The following is a 20131-nucleotide window of genomic DNA, read 5'->3' as shown; positions in this document are numbered from 1 at the left end:
CTATAATTCAGGATCTAACGATGACATCCTGGGTTTCCCAGGTAGGACTAAGTCTAATAGTGTGTGTCATTATCAGAGACGGTAGAAGAGATGCGGAAAAGTCTGTGAAGATACAGGCAAAGACTGGAGTCATAAGGCATAGGAGGCCTAGAGCTACTAGAAGCCGAAGAGAAGAGCAAACACTCTCCCCTTGATTCCACTGATGGACCTGAATCTCACCCACACCTCACAAATTAAGGATATGTTTCTTTGGCTTAAGTTACCAAGTTTATGGGGTCTATGGTTGGCCTCGGCAACCAATACACAGCCTATCCCCAACTAGGGTACATAGAAATTCTTGGGATACTATTATTCTTCTGTGTGGTAAGGGGAAAAGAGAAGGCCATAGTCAGGTGCACCTGTACCTCTGAATAGAACAGGCCAAAGTTCTATTAAATGGATACTTCTGGAGAATGATTGGATTAAATGGATACTTCTGGAGAATGATTGGCTAGACTTCTCAGGAGACAACCATTGCTAACAGGTCTGAGTTCGGGATGAAAAAATCCCTGGTATTTGTGCTAAGGACCAGACTTGAAGTATATTAGTTGTCTATTATCAAGTGACTAATTATCTTAAAATTTAGGAGCATGGAATAAATAGCAAATATTTACCATCTTATATAACTCTTTTTGTTTTTTGTTTGTTTGTTTGTTTGTTTTTTGTTGTTGTTGTTGTTTTTTGAGACAGGTTTCTCTGTATAGCCCTGGCTGTCCTGGAACTCACTCTGTAGACCAGGCTGGCCTTGAACTCTGCCTCCCAAGTGCTGGGATTAAAGGCGTGTACCACCACTGCCCCTTATATAACTCTTAATGGTAGAAATCAGGGATCAGCTCAGGGCTTAGTAATTCTGGTCCAGAATCTTAGGAGATTGCAATGGATATGTGTGTTGTGCTACCGTCATCTGAAGGCATGGTTAGAACTGTAGTGCCTGGAAACAGGCTCACTCATAGATTCACAGAGAGAGTTTCAGCTCCTGACCATGCGCTCCCTTAATAGGATTGCTTACAACGTAGCAGCTGGCTTCACCTGGAGCAAGGTGAGAGGAAGAATGAGAAAAAGGATGAAATATGTTTTATAACCCAACCTCAGAAGCAACAAGCCTCAGCTCTGATACCATGCAAGACTACGTCAAAGTGCATACCAGGCCATGGAAATTATCAGATAGGTTCTATCTGGATATCTAGCATGGTAGAGAGAACAAAGATGAGGAAAGGAGAGGAGGAGAAGGGATAGGAGGGGTTGGGAGGGGATAGAATGGGAGAGGAGGGGAGAGAGGCAGGAAGGAGAGGAGAGGGGAGGGAAGAGGAGGAGAGGGGAAGGGAGGAGAGAGGGGAGGGAAGAGGAGGGGAGGAGAGAGGGGAGAGAAGAGAGGAAGGGAGGGAAGGGAGGAGAGATGGGAGGGGAGGAGAGGAGAGGACCTTACTTTGTAAGGGACAAGAGTTTCCAGAACACTTTAAAGATACCACAAAAGAAGCCATTAGGGCCTGACATGACAAAGGACATTTAACAACCCAGAGAGCTTCACAGATGGCACCTGTTAAGTAAATAAACTTGCTGCTTCTCACCTTCCTTTCCTCATTGTTGCTCCTTGCTGAAGAAACAGAAGCAGCAGAGTCAGTTGAAATAAAAGTCTAGATGAAGGTATAAAGACATTCAGATATCGATAGAACAACCCCGGCCAGAGATCCTTCCCATCACTCAGAAGGCTGAGACAGGGGGATTATTGGAGTTCAGGAGTTTTAAGCCAATCCAGGAAGCAACGAAAGAGGCAATCTTATTAGAAAATAAGTAAATGTACACAAGACTGGTAATGTGCCTTGTCTCACTGTTAGTCAGCAGACCTTTTAAGGAGGTGTGAGCGGATGGGAGGGAGAACCATGGCTTCTGTGAGAATCTGAAGCTCTGGTCTACGTTGCGTAGGTATCACATGAAGAGTGTTATTTGTATGCACGTCACTGTGACAAACACCTGAGCAAAGCAACTGAAGTGAGGACAGCTTTATCTATTTTAGCTCATGGTCTCAATGGATGTAATTCATCATGATGGTTAGGGCAGGAAAGAGTAGAGCTTCTCATAACATGGGTGCCAGGAAGCAGGGTGGGGGAGAGGGAGGGAGGGAGAGAGAGACAGAGACTCAGACACAGAGAGAGACAGAGACACAGAGACAGAGAGATGGGGAAGAGAATAGCAAGAGAAGAAACTGTGCTATCAGGTGTTTTCTTCCTCCTTTCCCCACCATGTGGGCCCCTAGCCTACATGACAGGTCTTCCTCACCTAATCCCCTCTGAAACCACCTTCGCAGACACTAGAATTATTGCAATACAACCAAATAGTCAGGCTGAGCATCACACCACTGAAGTGTAGAGAAGCCGTATTACTCAGGTCTGCCTCAGCAGTGCGCCCACATTTTATCCCATCCTTCGTTAGCAGTGATACTCTTTACTCTCCTGTGGCCTTAATTCTCTTCCTCCCCTTTTCTAGGCAACAGATCCCAGAGGACTTTCGTTCCCCTCTGTCCAGTTCCTCAGCACTCTGATTTCACCCACCAGGCCTCAGTTAACACCACTATCAACTATTCAGGGTTTGAAAATAAAAAGGTGGTTGGGAAAGGAAGAGCTAGGCCCTTGGCAGACACATTCACAAATGGTTTTCCATGACTCAGTAGGGTGACAAGCAGCCTGTGCTCAGAGCTGTCTAATGTGCCAACCCTGCTCAAAGACTTGGGAGGGATTTAATATCCAAGGGGCCAACATTGATGAGAATCAGCAGTACAATGGAAAGAATCTAGAACTGAAAGTCAAGAGTGGGCGTTGCACCTGGATCTCCTCTGAATTTGCATTGTAACCTCGGTCAAATCACATCATTGCTCTGGTATCCGGGGACTTCTTTGGCAAAAAATAAGAAGTAAGAATTGACAAGCTAATTTCACAGTTCATCTAGAACAATGTCTTCCCACTCCTTTTTAAAAATCATCATCTTCATCATTATTAATATTAATATCATTATACCCAGGAGCTAGGTAATAATTTCTCTGATTGCTCCCCTAAAAAAAACAATAATACTTCAGGCATACCTGTTAATGCCTGCACATAAAATACGAGGTTTTCATACCCCAAGGATTAATTTTTACTCTCTTGGTGGCAATGTCACTCTTGTGCTGGTTAATCTTTTGCTGTCAGTTTGGATCAGAAAGTGGTAGGCCTTAGGGGATAGCTAAGTCAGCAAAATACTTGGCTGGCAAGCCCAAGAGCCTGAGTTCTATTCCCAGGATCAGTATACAAAACAGACATGACTGTGGTCACTTGTAATTCTGGTTCTACAGAGACAGACACCGGTGGATTCCCAAAGCTCTCTGAGCATCCAAAATAGCATACATAGCAAGTTCTAGGCTAATGAGAAATCCTGTCTCTAAAGAGATGGATGGTACCTGAGTAATGAAGACCTGGCTCTCCACTTACATACATATAAACACACACACACACACACACACACACACACAGGGCAGGGTGTATAGTAAATATGCCTAAGGCTTTAATGAGGTATAAATTTGAACATGTCTTTGAAAGTATTTCTAGACAGAATTAACTAAAGAGGGAGCCATCCCTGATGATGCATGTCACTATTTCATGGGCTGAAGAGAAAGGTAAACAGGAGAAGGTAAACAGCTGATTGCCAACACCTCCATCTTTCTTTTCCACTCTACTGAAATGTGAACAAGCAGTCTCCTATCCCTGCTGTCACAGCTGAGTGCTGTTCCTACTGTCATGCCCTTCTACCATTACAGAGCTTAAACTATGAGCCAGAAGAAATCCTTGCTCCTTCACATCTCAGTAATTGATACACCCCAGTTAGTAAAAACACATGACCTAGAATTTTAAAGGTAGAATATAACTTTTTAAAAACACAGAATATGGGGTTGGAAAAGAGGCTCAGAGGTTAAGAATATTGGCTGCTTTTCTGGAGGACCCAAGTCCTATTCCCAGCACCCACACCTGAAGGCTCACAACTGTCTATAACTCCAGGTGATCTGACACCCTCTTCTGGCCTCTGCAGATGCATGGATATACATACTTGTAAGTAAAAATAAAAAAAAAACCCTAAATACTTCAAAACTGCAGAACATGAAACATTATAAGATAATTTTCCTAACTGGGATGGTTAATCTTGATGGTCAATTTAATGAGATTTAACATCACCATGTAAACGAATCCCTGAGCATGTCTGCAATGGAATTTCTAGATTATATTATAAGATGGAAAGACCCACCTTAAATGTGGATGACACCATTCTACTGGCTGAGATCCTATATTGATCCTATATAGAAAGGAGAATAGGAACCAAGTAATGATATCTACCATCTTCTACTCACGGACTGCAGGCATGATTGTTTGACTGCTTACTTACCCTGTTATCATACTTTTCCCATCCCAATGGACTGTGTCTCCTGGACCTTTAAGGCAGGATAGAACCCTTTTTCTTCAATGGGATTTTTGTCAGGTATTTTTTTTTTTAATCACAATGACAGAATAGCTAACTAACAAACCATCCTAACACCAAAATAAGCTAAAAAGTAAATTAATTAAAATAGTGTATCGGTGCAACAGTAGACTTTGGAACAGAGAGCATCTTGCAGTGGACTGACATATATATGGGCTATTTAGGAATTCATTATGATCGTGTTGGCATTTCAAAGTCAGCGAACAAAAGAGCTAGCCACAAAGCAACTTAGGCAACAGAAAAAAAAAAAGAACTAAATCCTTTCACCATCTGCATAAAGAAATTGTAGGGTAAAGAATAGAATCCATAAAGACTCCATGAATGACTTAGAAAAACACATCAAACGAGTCTTTTATGTTTATTTCCCTTCTTCTTTGAGCATCTTAGTTTTTATTTTACAGTAGCTCTTGAAAACTTTATCTTATTTTCTCATGTTCTATTATTTTGAATTCTCTGTGGGGTTTGGCTTCTGTTTGTTTGTTTGCCCTTCTGTGTTGCCTATACAAACCTTTTATTCCCCTTTTAAGGTGGTTTCTTTGTTCTGGTGGTATATAATGGTTTACTGAAAACTTATCTTTGCTAGCTGGTTTATGGAAGCCCATATGTGGAATATTTTTTTTAACTTTGTCTCAAACTCCAGGGGTTCTGAACTCTATATATGTTAACTAATTTTTGGTTGGGTATCTCTCACACCACATGCAGTGTGTTTTCATATCCAGTAAGCAAAGGAGTTTTTCCGATTTCTCCCAGCAGATCTTTTCCAGTCCACTAAGACATTGGAATTCTTACACTGCCACACTGGAAGATCATCAAAGATCCCTGCTTCACAAAAAAGCTCTCAACTACAGTCAGCTACTTTTCACTTACATCCTGAAGGCATAGGACAACTATGTATGTCCCCTAAGTGATCAGTATATGGGTACCTGCTATGTGGGAGACTTCACCAGCTTCTGCTGGCTACTGAGAAAGACTGCTTACTTCCTTCTAGGTCAAGGCATATTTGCTTTTGGACTCACTGTCACCACATCCCTACTTTTTGTCCCACCCAGGAAAGAAGTAAGGTTCTCCCTACAAGTAGGCCTATGACAGAAGTGGTGAGGAGAGACGTGAGCTTGATATTAGACTGTGGTGCATTGCTTATTTTTCTTAAATTGTGGATTGATCCAGGACTAGAAGTCATTAAGAAACTTGAAAGGGATTACATAGGCTGATGTAGTTTGAAGGCTCATGTCATTAAGTTTTTAAGCTGAAATCATAAGTTCCAAGGTGGTAGTTTTAGGAGGAGTGCCCCTTGCAAGTTCATTACAGGATGAGGGTGTAGCACTCACAGCTGGGATTACTACTCTTTTAAAGGAGACACCAGAGGGCTAGCTTGGATCTTCTACTTCTTGTAAGAACACAGCAAGAGGTTTTTGTCCAGTGAACAGACACTAGCCCTTCACCAGACACCAAGCTTACAATATCCTTGGACTTCCTAGTTTCAAGTATAAGAAAAAAAATTCTTCTATTTATAAGCTTGGGCAGATCAGGGGGTGAATGAATGTCTGAGAGCATGGAGGGGCCTTCTGTGGGAGACTTAGGTGGTGGCTCTGTAGGGCGATGGCTTTCCTCTTGGAGATTCTTGATTAGAGAGATAGTCCTTGCTGGTCCATATTATTTATTCATTGTTCATCATGAAAATGGGTACATACAACTTCCTCAGGGTGACAAGAGATTAAATACCTTTATAGGAAGTAATGTCCAGGAAGGGAAGCTCATTGGCTAAACCCTCAGGGCCCATCTAGAGACCTCATTAGCATGGAGCACTCTGTGTTCTGTGCTACATAACCAGTGGTCACATTCTTTTTATGTTGGGAGTTGTGGTCACATGTTCCAGGCAGGGAATCTGGTCAGGAGTAGGTAAAACATCAACTGCAAGAATTTCTAAACCCACTCAACCTTACCAAGTTTCCTGACAAAGTCCACTGCCCCACACAGGCTCGATATTTTATTTATCAGTATGAGTGGACTAAAGCACATGGTATGTACACAGGGACTGAAATATTGTCACGCATGCTTCAAAGGAGTCCCAGGGTGATCATAGTTAAGTGATATCATAGTTAAGAAGATTGAAGTACTGTCAAATGAAGGAAAGAGAGCAACCATTGGCCACTGAGAAGTAAGGCAGCAACATGTACAAATAATTTACTTACATTAAAACACTATAAACTGTGTTTCCATACATCCTTCCACATGTATGTCTGCCCAGCTTTCTATTTATCCAAGTAAAGCACTGTGTGTGACTCACTAACCCTTTTACCTCAGGCAAGCTAGCTAGTATCTTTAGATCCCAGGTTCCCTTATCCAGTTAGTAAAAGAAAAAAAAATAATGGTTCATTTGCTTTATGGAATTTTGGAGTGATTATGAGTAGCCTAGATGAAAGTTTTAAAATAATGAGTGGTATTTGGTAGGGGCCATGAGTTTTGATCTCATTGCATTTAATCGAAAGAAAAAGACGTGGAGAGAAACTTATCCAAATTGTTCCTGGCAATTATCTTGGCATAGATGAAAATGATTTGATAAGGAAATAAGGATATTGTTTTTACCTTTTACCAAAAATAAAAATAAAAACCCCTTAAGATTTTAAGATTACTAGAATGCTGCACAAAAAATGTATTCATAAGTTCCTTGTTTAATTGTGATATAAAATAGAAGGGTTCTGCTGAAGGATAACCACGTGTGTTTTCAATAACAATCTTCTATGACTCCTCTGGTGAAGTCGGTTTCCCTCTTGTCATCTGTAGGCTGGTGCCAACCTTTGTAATTCTACCCTAAGAGCTATCTTCCTACGTGATGGTTTTGCTTCTTCAAACTCCTTCAATCCCAGCTCTGATCACACCTTTATTTGTGAGCTCCCCGAGATAAATACAATTCGCTAAACACAGTCCGTGTCTAGGTTAACTTATCACCAACTCTGGATACAGGAGATACACAATACATCATCGCTTCTAAAACTGGGCATAGGCAGTAAATCTTTCCTTGGCACACTGGCTTCCCAGAGTAATCAACAGAGTTCCCATCACTGACAATTGAGCTTTTAGGTCTGACAGCAGCTATAGCAATAACAGTTAACATTTAGCACTCCTTATGCATATCAAACTCCTTCCTCCTAGCTAGTCCCCAACGCTTTACTCTTTGTCTTTTTCCCATGCTTTCTTGAGGACACCCAAGAGCTTTTTTATGAGTCATGTTTATATATGAGAAATTAAAGATGAGAGAATTTCAAGATATTTATTTATTCACTAGTTAAGTAATGATAACAATAACTCAACACAAAAATGTAAAGTTTTGAGATACATGTTATAATAAATATTTTTAATAAAATAGATGTCTTTTTAAAAATAGAAATATTAAATTGTGATTTGGTTTGGCTCTTGCAACTACCCTTAATATCCTGCTTAATGGAAGACATTGGGAGTCTTTGATCTTCTGAGTTCGCAGTGATGAGATGTTGCATGCTATGCTACTTCTAAACATGCCACAGTACACCCGAAGGAGAGGGAGAAGACATCTAAATTTTATATCAGTGTGGGAATAAAAGTAATGAGATAGAAAATTTATAAGCATCAATCCAGCAAAATCAGGAACCTCCAGAGTCCCCCAGCACACATTTTGAGAACTATTTTAATCTCTCCTCAGAAAGATACTCTAAAGTAAGCAATAGTATTTCCCATTTAAAAGTTATGAAAGTAACACCAACAGTGCTCAGGGAAACTGTTTACTTAACAGAAGAATCAGAATTTGAACTTAAATCCAGTTCTTTAATAGTTATACGTGGTGCCTTATAGTGGTAAGTACACATCTCCAAGTCCTCTACCCTGGCTGTATAGAGGGAAATGACTGTCCTAGTCATATCATCCCCTGCATAGTTTTCTTTCTTTCATCTATCTATCTATCTATCTATCTATCTATCTATCTATCTATCTATCTATCCACCCATCTATCTATCTATCTATCTAAATTTTATATCAGTGTGGGAATAAAAGTAATGAGATAGAAAATTTATAAGCATCAATCCAGCAAAATCAGGAACCTCCAGAGTCCCCCAGCACACATTTTGAGAACTATTTTAATCTCTCCTCAGAAAGATACTCTAAAGTAAGCAATAGTATTTCCCATTTAAAAGTTATGAAAGTAACACCAACAGTGCTCAGGGAAACTGTTTACTTAACAGAAGAATCAGAATTTGAACTTAAATCCAGTTCTTTAATAGTTATACGTGGTGCCTTATAGTGGTAAGTTAAGTTTATCTATCTCCCTCCTACCTATCATATCTTTATTAGAAATGATGGCAGATCTATCACCACTTGAAATGATCATTTGTAATCTATCTCTGTATCTTTTCCCCTGATAGTGCCTGGTAATGCAATTTGAGTACATGGATGAGTAGAAGCATGTTTTTTTATACAAGTAGCATTAGGGCTGAAAAGAAACAACTTCAACAGCCTCTCCACCTCCCACTGCCTCCCCAATAATGTGCTATATGGTTCTTGTCTTAAAGCTAGGAATAGATTCAGATAAAGCATACGTGCAGCAGATTCTATGGCAAGCAGTGCCTGGAATGCAGTCAGAAAAAGCATAGAATAGGCCTAAGAGCATTTCAATATTCTACAAGTGATTTAGAAGAACAAGAGCTAACTTGAAGTTTACATTCTCAACAAAACATTGTTGGTTGTCCCACCATTATGTTCTGCTCCAACAGATCCAAGTCACACTTTGATGGGTGCTTAGAAGGTAGCCTTTCAATTAGATTATACAACTACCCACAGGTCTCTTAGGCACTCAGATCTGAATCTCAGTTATGCAACAAGCCCAGACTGTGAGTCAAGGGAAAGAAAATCTCTGCTATCATAAACCCACTAACACGTCACCACGGCCAGGCGCACTGAAATGTTGACAAGAAGCAGCAAATACTCAATGTATAACTATATAATAAGTGGGTTATTGAGGAAGAACTTTGCACATTCCCATCTGTGATTCACAGAGTGAGTTACAACTTTGTGAGCACTGGCTTGAACCAAGAGAGCCATCAGAAAGCTAGACTGCTATTTACCAAGGGCACCCAAAAGCTTTGTAAAGAAGCATGAGGCTGATGGCTCGAATCAGAAGAGAAGGAAGAGAAAAGGGACTACAGCTGAGCTTGTCTTAACTTAAACACACTCTCTGACCTGAATCAATATTACTGAATATTCTCCAAAAATGACTCTGTTCTCCAAATGCCATCACTGCCTACATTTCAGTTTTGACTCACAGGTACCATAGAGTCAGAGGGAGATTTATTGATCTTGTCTTTACAGCCAAGAAGGAGGCAATACGGACCAGAGACTGAAGTAGGCCAACCTTGCATAAACCAGGGAATGTCAGCTATATGGAGAATATAACATATATATTTAATATAAAGCCACCTCACTACCACCATTTAGGTGTCTTCCTTAACTCCCATTCCACAAACACAAAGCAATGATCATAGTCCATTAACCAGAGGCAGAGCAGTGGCCCCACAGGATACTGCCTCGGGAAATATGCAATTCATAATAATAATAAAAGATGAAGTGTGTAATCAGATGCCAGTATGTGGTGAGCTAAAATAGTTAATTAAAAACAAATAGCTGAAGCACGCTTGTCTGATAAGGAAGTGCTACTAAATGCATAATACTAATAAGAAAAAAATCGGGTAAATTATTTTTCAACTAATTTATGATAGTAATTCACTCAAATTTAGATAACTCAAGGAAAGATGATAATGAGTAGGTGTTTTCCCAGGAAATGCGCATTTAACAAAAATGCAAATTATTTATGTTTTACCTTCTAAGATAAGAGCCGTGCAGAAATGTCTTCCAGCACAGTTTTGCTGTAAGCAGTGATCTTGGGAACAGAGATTGTATATGATGAATAACTCGACCTTTTACACTCTATTATCTTCCTCATTTGAAGTTCAACAGATGTATTACCACAATTAAATATTTCCAGCTAAAATACCAATTCTGGGAAAAATTACCATATTCATTGTAAAACCTTCCCATTCTCTGATCTCTATTGTCTGGAAAGAAAGGTTGGGGCACCTTGGGTTTCCAGCATGGGCCAGAGCTCTGAGATCCTCACCCTGAGCCCCAAGAGCACACACATATCCCACCCTACCTTCTGGTGATTCATTTTTCTTGTTTACCCTCAATTCTCACTTTGGAGTTGATCCCTGATTTCCAAAGACACGGTCTTAGTGCTTCACTGTCCTGGTGAGTAGAGTCAAGACAGTTAGGTACATGCCAAAGAAATGTGTCAAGCTAGTTTTGTAAAAATATGTACATGCATACATATATACATACATATAAGAGCTGAGAAGGTAGCTGACTCAGTAAAGTAATTCAGTGCTAGCTGTACAAGTCTTGTTTGAGTTTGACCTTAAATACACATTTCAAAACAACAAGGAAACAACAGCCAGGCATGAGGATAGACCTCTCAATCCACATGCTGGGTAGATATAGACCTACCCAGGTGCTGACCAGACACCTGAGCCTACCTGCTGAACTCCAGGCCAGGGAGAAGCACAGTTTCAAAAAGCAAGGAGAGACAGGAAAGATGACTGGGAAATAAATCATTTGCTATGCAAACATGAGGAGCTAAATAAATATAAACACTGCAAACCCACATAAAGCTGGATAAGGTAGCACACATCTTTGACCTCAGTGCTCCTACAAAGAGGTAGGAGAATCCCCCAAAGCTCTAGACTGGGTATCAGAGTGCACACTGTAGTAAACCAGAGAACCTGTCTTAGAGAAGAAGCAAGGCATGGTCTGACACCAGAGGTTGTCCTATGACTTCCTCAGCTCTACCATGTCAAGTACATTCCTATATTTATACACATATATAGATAGACACACACAAACACATACATGAAGAAATGAATGAATGAATGAATGAATAAGTAGAAGTATATTGACAAGTCACAGAACATCTGAAAAATCTGTAGCCCTTGAGGTTATATGCAAAGTCTAAAAAAAAAAAAAGTCATAGCATACAATTAGCCTTGGTAAGACAACTGACTGTATTAGATAGCAGGCACCATGGCATTCCATAGCAGAGTCACTGGTAATGGACACAGAATAGTTTTCTATAAGTCACATATGGGAAAGCTTATCCATAATTTTTATCACAAAGCCATGCCAAACTACTTCTTTTGAATAACCAAGGTGTCAGTTCAGAGCCTTCTGACAATTGTAAGATGGGACACTGTGATAGTATTGTTGTCAACTTAATACAATCAGAATTACCTGAAAGGTGAGTTTCAGTAAGGACTTGTTTAGATTAGGCTGCCCTATGGGTATGTTTATGGGAGATTATCTTAATTAAATTAATCAAAGTAGACTGACCTGTGAGGGGAAGCATTCCCTAGGCAAGGGCTTCTGAATTGTTTGAGTTAAAATAGGTATCTGAGCATTAGAAGGCATGCATTAACTCATTGCTTTCTACTTTTGACTATGGATATAATGTAATAAACTGCTACAAGTTCCTCCCATTGGACTCCCTCACAGTGATGAACTGCTAATTGGAATTCTGAGCTACAAAACCCATTCTCCCTTCAGTTGCCTTTGGGATTGCTTTGTTTTGTTTTGTTTTGATACAAAAGCAGGAGGTTTATTTTCCATTGTGTCAGGGTCAACCCTCAATCAGTCCCTCTAGGTGACCCCAAATGGCTATTTCAAGTAGTTTTTATACTTTTTAGGGGCACAGCTTATATCAGCACAGTTACAGTTCAAACTTATTGGCTAAGCATATTGACCTTTAAATCTATTGGCTAGCAAGTATGACTAGCATCTGAACTCTACCTGGGACTTTCTAAAGGGTCAGGTAACTAGCAGTCAGTACATTCTGAGAATTTTTTACTCAAGAATGTTCCTGTGTGTGGAGAATGGAACTTGGGTTAGTCTTGACCCCAGGCAGGAGTGGGGGGAGCTATAAGGAGGGTGCAGGACTCATTCCCCCCTTTTTCTTGTACAAGCTCCAATCCTGCAGCTGTGCTCAGGGGTCTTGGGTAATTAACTCATATTCTTCAGGTCCTGTCCTCAGGGTCTCATATTGTTGGTGCAGGACCATCAACTACACTGGTCCTATTCTTTCTTTTATGCAGGCTATAATCTTGTTCAATATGCAGGGTCCAAAGATCAACAATAGCAGGAGAACAATTAGGGGTCCTAACAAGGTGGATATGAGGTTGGTTAACCAAGGGGAGAAATTAAACCAAGGGTATTTTATCATAGCAACAAGAACCAAAACTAAGTCATTTTGACAATGTAATCATTGGACTTCACTTAGGCTTAGCCACACCCACTTCTAGGTAAGTGTTCAGCTTCCTATTTGGCAAAGCCATCACTATGCCAGTAGATTCTATTCATTGAAGAGGGACAGCTGACTTGCTATTGTTTTTTTTTTTTTAATTAAGTTCCTATTATCAATGAAAGGTGCAGCTAATACACATTCTAAGTGTTATTTATATCTTCCATACCCATGGAACTTCTAGTATTGTAATGATTTGATAACTGGGTGTAGTATCAATCATCTTGGCATTAAACACAGTATCAGAAGACACATTTTATCATAAAAGAAACACAAAACTGACCGATATTATAAAATTCCCTATTACCATTTGTAAATAACTATATGTATTTATATACTGTTATTATCAATACTGTTATTATAAATAACAGTATTTATAACTGGCTTGAAAAATAGAGGAATAGATTCTGTTTATGATTCAGATGTGCTCCACCCCATCAGGCAATGTCTGAGGTTGGATTGTTAGCTTTCAGACTGGATTATACCTTAGCTAATGAATGGAAGTATGGAAAAGCCTTTCCTATGAGCAGAAGACACAAGCAGCCTAAAGGATGAAGGCAGGACCTGCATTAAAATGCTTAGCGGCTCTTGTAAGGGACAGTAGTTTGGTTCCCCATGCCCACAGTGAGCAACTCACAATCACTAGTAATTTTAGCTCTGAATTTTTCACTTTTTTTGGTTTCCATATGGAACTATACTCATGTGTATATATCCTGTATATGCACATGATATACAGGCCCACAAATAATTAGTAAAATTATAAGTCATCCTTAAAAAATAAGTGGAGTATTGGGACAAGAAGTCTTTGTCTATGACTCCTATCTGCTCACTTGAAAAAATGTTTCCTATTCCCCAGTACTTGAGTTTGGTAGGCTTATACAGTTTTTCCGCTCAAAGAAAGAATGAATCTGCCGGGCAATGGTGGAGCACACCTTTAATTCCAGCACTTGGGAGGCAGAGGCAAATGGATTTCTGAGTTCGAGGCCAGCCTGGTCAACAGAGTGAGTTCCAGGACAGCGAGGGCTACACAGAGAGACCCTATCTTGAAAAACAAAACCAAAAACCAAAAACCAAATAAACAAATGAACAAACAAAAGAATCTGCCAGCAAACATGCTTATAGTTTAGACTCAAAGGCATTTTTTACTGCTTTGATGTTAAACCAGCAAGCAAAGAAGAGAGTCACAAGGAGGAAAATAGGCATCTTAGTTAGGATTCCTGTTGATTCGACAAAAAAACATGAGTGAAAGCAAGTTGGGACAGAAAGGGTTTGTTTGGTTTCCACTTTCATAAGCTGTTCATTTTCAAAGAAAACCAGAACAGGAACTCAAACAGGGCGGGAACCTGGAGGCAGGGACTGATGCAGAAGCCATGGAGGGGTGCTTCTTGCCAGCTTGCTCCTGGTGACTTATTCAGCTTGCTTTCTTACACAGCCCAGTACTACCAGTCCAACAATGGCCTCACCCACAATGAGCTGCAACCTCCCCCATCAATCACTAATTAAAATTTTCTACAGTCTTGCTACAGTCGTCTTACGGAGATATTTTCTTAATTGGGGCTCCCTCCTCTCAGATGACTCTAACCTGTGTCAAGTTGACATAAAATTAGCCAGGACATAGGGTTCTGTAATAGAATGAGGTGGGCATAAAAGGACAGAAGACTATGTTTAAAAGCAGATGATTCTCCAGAATGATTCTAAATACTTCCTTACCCAATAGTCATGGCTAGTGAGAACTTGCTACCAACCAATAAAGAAAAGACTGTCAAGAATTGTAATCATCCAAGAACACCAAGAATTCTTTTCTACCTCATCTATTGGTAAAGGTAAAACTATCACAGAGAGGGTGGCTTAGGAAAGACATGGTGATGTCTGACCTCAGTGATAAGCTATAAAAGAATTGTAGAGGCTGTGTAGTTACTTACACTAACACAAGTGATGTCAACTGTCCTAGGTTCAGGTGAGATTGTAGCTGATTTAATATCAGCCTAAGATTGCATGGTTACTTACTGGGTTTTCTATATTACCTTGTCAAGAAGAAGGAGGGATGGTGTGAATTCACTGTCTACCTCACTTGGATCTACTCTTTACATCTTCCATGGTGTTCTGCGCCCTGCAGAGACTATATCAGTGAGCTTCTGCTCTCGGGCTTCAGGCTGATTTTAGTTAATTCCTAGCACTTGTTACAAAACAGAGAAGAATCCAGCTGTTTGTTTCACCATCTTCTCTCCTGTAGCGTTGCCATTGGTTGGCTGTGCCTAACCTCCAAATACCACCCCTCCTCCTTACAGCTTCTACTTTCTGGGAACTCTTCTGCTGCTGCTCCTTCAGTTCCAGGAATGGCCTCCTCTCCACCCCTTTACCAGTTCCAGAATATTTTATGATCTCTTGTGGCTGACCTTGACTCTGTAATAGTTCCCTTAAACTCTCCTGTAGTAAAGATGTGTGCCATTTACTTCCTTGTGGAACACAGAAGGAGGTAAGAGACAAAATGGACTTCACTCCTAAAATTGTTCAGGATCACTTTAAGAGCTTGATAAATGTTAATCTTTACGAATACTCTACAATATTATTAGATGTGGAAAGTGAGATGCAGGCACCAAGACATGAAATTTGTAGTCTTTTGTTCATTTTTATTTTCCTTCGGATTCTTGTACCAATTAGCCACATTCCAGTGATAAATGATTTAGCCAAAATTGCCTTCTATAACTCAATCAAATGGGGAACCAACTAGACCATCCATTACAATTTCATTTTGGAGTATTCCTCTCTTCTTTTGACTGTTCTGTTAGAGTAATGATAATTACAGTTTTGAAATCATGCTTTTTCCTAGCAGGTTTCTGTGCTTTTCTTTCTTTTCTTTTTTCTTTTTTTTTAAATCAACCATCATGATGGAATAGAAACCCTGGAAGTTCTAGCCTAGAAAATCTGAATTTCTTAAATGACTACATTTGGTTGTCTAGTAATTCTTTCTTCTGAATTTTAAAACCTCAACATACTATTCATACACACATATATAATTTATGAACCAAGGAAAGTGGAGAAAATTACAAAAATGAGAATAATCTTGAATTGACTGCATTAACCAGGAATCTTAGCTGGAAGTGATAGAAACCCAACTCAAAAATAGCTTAAGAAGATCTGAAGTCTGTTCATCAACAGAATGGTGATCAACAGAAAGCAGGCATGTCTGTGTCAAGGGACTCACATGATGATGCCACAAGATTTTCCTGGCTCATGCCTGTGCTGCCAGCTCTGGCTGGTGCGTCCTCTTGTCATGGAAAGCTTTGTTTTGTGTGCCATTCAGATACTAGGGTAAGTATTGCACAGTCAATTCTATTCCCACATTGTTGGAGCCTAGCTACCTGCGAGGTAGCTGCTCTAGAAAAGTCTTAAGGCTCTGGAATTCTGATCCGGTTTGGCGTGGCTCATATGCTCATCCCTAGACATTCTAGGATTGACAAAACCACCATCATATTTCTAAATTTAAATCAAGCGATAGAGTAGGAAACTTGAAAGCTTTTATTTAAACAATTTGAAGAAGAGAAGAGAGGAAGATCTAAAATGTGTTGAATAACCCCAGAAGACAGGGAATATGGATACTGACTAAAAACACAATCATACTCTAAAGCCAAAGTCATAAAGACAGCCTGGTACTGGTATAAAAACAGCCAGGAAGATCAGTGGAATAGAATGAGATAGAGGAGCAAGAAATGAACTTACAAAGATATCATCTACAGAATTTCTGACAAAGAAGGCAAAAGCATACATTGGCAAAAAAAAACCAACCAATCAACCAAACAAAAAACCTAGTCAACAAACGGGACCTAGTGAAACTTTGTTTGTAGCTGCAGAAAAATAAAGTTAGATTCTTATCTTTACCTTATCCAAACATGAATTCAAAGACCTTAGTGTAAAATACAAAACATTAAAATTTCTAGAAGAAAATAGGTTATCCTTCACGACATGGCAGTAGGTAAGAACTTCTTCTTTATTTTTATTTTTTTTCTTATAAAGGACAACATTTAATTGGGGCTGGCTTACAGGGTGTGAGGTCCAATCCATTATCATCATGGCAGGAAGCATGGCAGCGTCCAGGTAGGCACAGCACTGGAGGAGCTGAGAGTTCTACATCTTGTTCCGAAGGCAAACAGGAGAACAATAACAACTTCCAGGCAGCTAGGAAGAAAATCTCTCCAAACCCACCACCACAGTGACACACTTCCTTCAAGGAGGCCACACCTCCTAATAGTTCCACTGCCTGGGTCAACATATTCTAGCCTCGAAAGGGAGGAATGTAAGTAATTTAGAACCACAGTACATTAAAGGTGGTCACAAAGTCTATACTTTCATTCAATTAGGAATTGGTGCTTATTTCTCACTCTTTTAGTGTGGGCTGACATGGTGAACTTATTTATCTAACAGAATGTGGCAAGTGTGGTAAAGCCTACTCTAGCCCAGTAAAAGACTTTATTTTTTTTAAATTATAATAAAGAACTTCTTGGTGAGATGCCAAGAGCACAGGAGTTAGCACCAAGTATCAATAGACTACATGAAAAAAGGCAATTCTGTACAGCAAAGGAAACGATCACTGTAGCAAACAGATCACAGGATGGGAGAATGTTTTTTTACCAGCTGCATGTCAGACAAGGAGCTAAAGTTGAGAATTCACTGAGAACTGTAGAAATTAAATATCATGGACGTAAAACCATCAATCAAAAGAAAATGGGCCAATAAACACAAAAAAAATAGTTATCAAAAAAGAAAAAATGAACAATAATTATTTTTAAAACGTTCAATATCCCTAGACATCAGGGAAATGCAAATTAAAACTACTTTGATATACAATTTTACCTCAGTCAGAATAACTCATTGAGAACTCTGTCAACAAATATGGAAAAGGATCTGGAGAGAAAGGGACCCACCCTCACTCCCTGTTGGTGGGGAGCAACAACTCCAGTTGTTATGGAAGTCAGTTTGCAGATTTGTCAAAAAATTAAAAACAGACCACCATATGACCCTGCTATTTTACTCCTGGGCATATAACTAGAGAATTCGATACCCTGCTATAGAGATATTTGCCCCTCCAGGCTTATTGCTGCTTTATTCACTATAGCAAAAATTGGGAATTAACCTAGTTGTCCATCAACAGCTGAATGAATAATAAAAACTTGCTATATATAAAAATAGAATATCTCTCAACTCTAAAAACATATAATCACAAAATAAGCAAGAAATGGAAGGATGTAGAATGTGTATTATTAAGGTCATTCAATCTCAGAAAGAAACAAAATCCATATGTTCTCCCTCATATGTGGATCCCAGCCAGTAATATATGTATATACATAAATAAATGTACATATGGGTAAAGTGTCACATCCTGGACGAGCATCAGGCTGTGGGCAATGAATATGAGTTATGAAGGAGAATATAAAGCTAATTGTTTTCCTGGTTCTAACTCTGTTGTGGATTTTTCATTTTTAGAGGTGAATAAAAGTGCAAAGAGATTGATACTAAAAGTATAAACTCCAATCTATAGTTGTTCCACATAGTGATTCTAACTGTATGGACATTCATGGAATTGCATAGTCTTCAGGTCTGGTTAATTTTGATGTGTTTATTATTTTTTTATTTGATTTTTGCCCCATTTATTGCAAGAATGAAGACCATTCTCAGCAATCAGACTGCTGACATTCCAGAAAATGTGGACATCACTCTGAAGGGGCTCACAGTCATTGTGAAGGGCCCCAGGAGAACTCTACTGAGGGATTTCAATCACATCAATGTAGAGCTGAGTCTTCATGGAAAGAAGAACAAAAGGCTCCAGGTTGACAAATGGTGGGGTAACAGAAAGGAACTGGCTACTGTCAGAACCACCTGCAGTGGTGGTTCAGAACATGACAAGGGTGTTACACTGGGTTTCCGTCACGAGATGAGGTCCGTGTACACTCACTTCCCCACCAACGTCATTATTCAGGAGAATGGGTCTTTGGTTGAAATCTGAAATTTCTTGGGTGAGAAATATATCTGTGGGGTTCAGATGAGGACAGGTGTTGCTTGTTCTGTCTCTCAAGTTCTCCAAAAGGATGAACTAATCCTTGAAGGAAATGCTATTGAATTTGTTCCAAATTCAGCAGCTCTTATTCAGTAAGCTTCAACAGTTAAAAACAAGGATATCAAGAAGTTTTTGGATGGCATCTATGTGTTTGAGAAGGGAACCGTGCAGCAGGCTGACGGGTGAGGCCTCAGTTTCCTAGCTGCAGAAACAAGATCCTGATCACAAGTACAATTTGGGCTCTTTGAGGACAATAAAGAATTTATATATTGAAAAAAAAGTTATTTTTTATTTGCAACATTTTTATATACTAATGTTTAAAAACAAGTGAAACAAGAGAACAAAAGGCATGTTCTTCATAGTGTGCTGGTGACAGTTTAGTCATCCCTTTACAAAAAGGAAAGCCACACTTATTACATTCCCCAGTCCTGGCAGAGTTGAAGACTCCTAATTTTTGGCCAACTTTAAACAACCCTTGTGAAATTGCTGCATGCAAAGTTGGGAAGACATTTCCCAGTTGCACCCCAGTTTATAGTTTCTCTCACATGGATACCGAAGAAATAACCAAGTTCAAGTAAACATGATACTAAAGCGCATTAAAGTATTCGCAACAAATGCATTTGAAGATGGCCTATATTTGTGTTTAATTTCAATGTGTTTAATGGCCAGTTCATATCATTAAATGTGTAGCCATAGATATGTCTTACAAGTAAATTCAATAAGTGGTCATCCAAGCTGACTTGAGTTTAGTGCAGGGGGCTAAAATACAGCTAGTTGAAGCAGGATGGCAAACTATTCAAAATTATACCATGAGGCAGCCGTGGGAAGGGGAAAAATACAGGACAGCTTTCCTCAATGAGTTCAGGACCTAGTGCTGGCCAGACAGCTCTGGATCTACAGCTTTACCTGTACCTATGTTTGTCCTATGTAAATATTCCTGCCTATATAAACACCATAGAGACCTGTAGTAGAGGGAAGTAAAAACTTAGCTATAGAAATTTACCTTTACTCATTCTCATTCATTCTGTTTCAAATGGTACTTGCCTTCAAGTCAGCTCAGTCATATGGTCTATTATATTATTAATCTATTGTCAAACTATCAATCTATGATCAATACACAAATTCACTCATCCTGAGACACGTTCCTAAACTCATTCTTTCATCTTTCT

The 20131-nt window shown here is 39.4% G+C and overlaps 1 pseudogene; it reads left to right on the top strand.

Annotated features, from left to right (window-relative positions):
• The first annotated feature begins 18566 nt into the window (after window positions 1-18566).
• On the top strand, window positions 18567-19148 carry LOC127692840 (60S ribosomal protein L9-like; annotated as a pseudogene).
• The last annotated feature ends 983 nt before the right edge of the window (window positions 19149-20131 follow it).

Source organism: Apodemus sylvaticus, chromosome 9, assembly GCF_947179515.1.
Source record: "Apodemus sylvaticus chromosome 9, mApoSyl1.1, whole genome shotgun sequence".
Classification (NCBI taxonomy): Eukaryota; Metazoa; Chordata; class Mammalia; order Rodentia; family Muridae; genus Apodemus; species Apodemus sylvaticus.
The sequence above is the reverse complement of the archived record's forward strand: the minus strand, read 5'-3'. Positions and strand labels throughout refer to the sequence as shown.